This window comes from Apium graveolens, chromosome 6 (genome assembly GCF_009905375.1).
Source record: "Apium graveolens cultivar Ventura chromosome 6, ASM990537v1, whole genome shotgun sequence".
Lineage (NCBI taxonomy): Eukaryota > Viridiplantae > Streptophyta > Magnoliopsida > Apiales > Apiaceae > Apium > Apium graveolens.
The window spans coordinates 23,972,391-23,975,756 of record NC_133652.1 but is presented as its reverse complement, the minus strand read 5'-3'; positions in this window follow the sequence as shown (position 1 = coordinate 23,975,756).

Genomic DNA, 3,366 nt, shown 5'->3' with positions numbered 1-3,366 from the left:
GTGACTGATGACAGATTTTAAGCAATTTTTTTGAGTTATGCCTTATTTCTAAGATGTACTGAAGTTGATCAGACTTTAATCTCTATCTGATATTTTACTGAATGCACACACTTTCACTCCATATGAATGATAAAAATTACTGTGGTGATTAAGCTATTTTTGACAAACAGTTAAGTGTCATTTGCATAAACTCTGAGGACAAGTTCTGATGGAAGTTCTGATGATTAAACTCTGAAGAAAACAAGTCAGTATTTGTATGAAGAATCACAGAAAAAGATATTCACTATTTGAGTACAGAAGCCATGTTCCGATGACTGTTAAAAATCTGATATAAGTTAAGTTCTGATATTAAATCCTGATGGAATCTTTGATGCTTACGTGGCATTTTTCCTTACTTGACTTATTTGTGGTAAAATCTGAAACAGTCATATTTAAATCAGAATAAATTTGGGTAAGTTAAAAACAGTCTTAATCATTATGGGTTAGTGGTTAACGTGTTGGTTTTGAATAACTGCATGCGCACGATAATTATTGCCTATTTTACGTGCTAATTAACTCCTGTTTTAACTTTTTACTGACTGTTCATGTGTTGCCAGGTGTAAAGTGTATCTCATACTTCAAAAATATAACTGTTGAGTGGAGAGAGTATATATATGGGAGTGAAAAGATTTTCTAATCTTTTATTTACTATTCTATTTTTCATCTCTCTTATTCTCTCTTTCTCTAATATTCTCTGAAGCGGTCTTCTTTCAGGACTTTTATCAAACACTTTGCAAACACTCTATGTCTCAATTTTTTACAGAGATGGCACCAAAAGATGTGATTTTCAATGGAGCTAAGTTTGTTCCTAACAACTACTCCGTCATTCTTAGCAAGGCTGAAGCTCCATCAGAACTTCACTTCATTCAGGATTTTCTCATTACTTCTGATATTGGGTACGCTCTAACCCAACCTGATGCAGTCTCTGGAACTTAAGTGCTGGAGTTCTGGAGAAGTGGAGTATATGATGATTGTGGTGCTCAAAGGTCCCCAGTATAATCTTTTCATCAGGGGAGGACGAGCATGTCGTAACTTTGGCTACAGTACGTCAAGCACTGCAGCTGCCTGAGAACTGCGCCTATTCCACTATTGAGGAGCAAGTTCTTCAAAATATGATGGCTAATCTGGGGTATGAAAGGACATTGGCCAAGCTGGGTCAATTGAAGAGACCTTACATAAGGAGGGAATAGAGTTTCTTCTTTGACTGCATCACCAAGGCTTTTGCAAACAAATGTTCTAATTTTGATTCCATCCCCATCCTGAGTCAACAAATCGGGTATGCTCTCATTAATCAAACTAATTTTGATTATGCAAGTGATGTTTTAGGTTTCATTGGGGATAGGATGACAGAAGATAGAAATACTGTCTATTTTGCTAGATTCTGTCAGCTTATTTATAGCTTTTGTTGTGATAATAAGCCCCAAGTAGCTCATGAATTACTTCCATCATTCAAACTAGCCAAAAGAGCTTTTAATGACTTATTATCTACTGATAATAAGAAGGCTATGTTAAGACCCCTCCAAATACCTTTATCTATCAAACAAGCCTTAATAATCTATGATCAAGTGAAATACACTGCATTATATCCTGATGTCCAACTATCAGAACCTCAACCATCAGCACCTACCACCTCTACACAAACACCTCAGACTTCTCAACCATCAACACAAACAACCAGGCCTTCATCTTCCAAACCTTCTAAGATAACAAAGTTTGTTCCTCAACCCCCACAAAAGAGAAGGAAGATGATTCTCAGAGATGAGTCTGAGAGTCAAGAGGAAATAATTGAAGCACGAGTTCATGCATCTGAACCTGTGATAATTGAAGCTGAGAATGTTACTTCTCAGAAAGAAATAGCAGTTCAAAGTTCTGATACTTTGAAAAGAAAATTTGTAAATTCTGATGTTACTGAAGCAACTCCTTCATTGGCAAGGAGATTGAAGAAAATAAAGGCAAGGAGGTATTTGGATAAGGCTATATCAGAAGATACTGAAGAAGCTAAGGAAGGGGATCAGGAATCTCTGATCTCACAAGAACCAATTATTATTGCAGCCCTTCCAGCTCAAGCCAAAGACACTGCTAATGACACAGTTCTTACCCCTCATGTCTCTCCTATTAAAGCTACAGATGATGCTAAAGAACAAACTTATATTTCTGAAATAGATATTCATAATCTGAATATACCTGAAGTTCTTTATCTGGAAGCTCCATCTATATCAAAGACACCAGCTCTGGAGATAAATTCTGCTGATCAGAATTTAAATGATGTAATTCCTGAATCTCCAGTTGCTTCACACATTGTTGAGCTCTCAGAACAGAATGAGTCTTCCTCAAGTTCTGATGACAGTATTTCTGCTGAGACTCCAATACCTATTATGGGCAAGGAAGAATTGGTGAAGAAATTTGTTGAAAAGGAAGCACCTATTCCTTGGGAGGATACTCACAGAGGTGTTGAGTGGACCAAGAAGTGGAATGAATCAGATTTTATTCCATGTTCTAAAATTCTGACAGAGCATATTGCAAAAGCTGATGAGTTGCTCACAAATGCTGATTTCAAGACACAACTCAAGATCACAGCTCTGTCTACAAAACATCTTCAAGGTCTACATACTGCTACTCATGAAACGGTTGATACACTCAGAGAACAAGCTGATAAGCTCGATCCGGTGCTCAAGCTTGACAATAACAGGTATATCAGACCTAATTCTGAAAAAGTCGCAGCCATTGAGAAAACTCAAGAGAAGTAACAAGCCCAAATTGCTGAGGTTCTGGTTAATCAAGCTTCTCAAAAAGCTCAATTGGATGAAATCCAATCTTCAGTTAAACTTCTTCTTTCTCTCTTACTTCCTGATGATGCCAAAAAAGGGGGAGAAGGTAGTTAAGTCCAAATGTTCACCTACTCAAGAACTGAAGAAAAAGGATGATAAAGGTGATGACCAGGGAAACTCTGAAAAGAGCAGAGGTCAAAGGAAAGTTCAACGAAAATCTTATATTCAGAACAATTCAAGTTATGATGATGTGAATGCTCAAAGACTGAAGTCAAGTGGTGATAAGCAAAGTCTGATGTCAAGTTCTGATATTCTGATTCAGTCAGGATCTGAAGACTCTAAGAAGTTCTTGCAAACTCTGAAGTTAAAGGTGAAGCAGACTACTATTTATTACAAAGATCCTAAAATCCAAACACTTGATGATGAGATAGCAGGAAGATTATTTCTGAAACATAATCCAGGAATGGATTTAGAAACTCTCAAGGAGGAAGAAGCTAGATTTGCTGCTGAGAAGACAAATCCTAAGTCTAAAGCTTCTGATGCAAAGAAACCTCCAAGG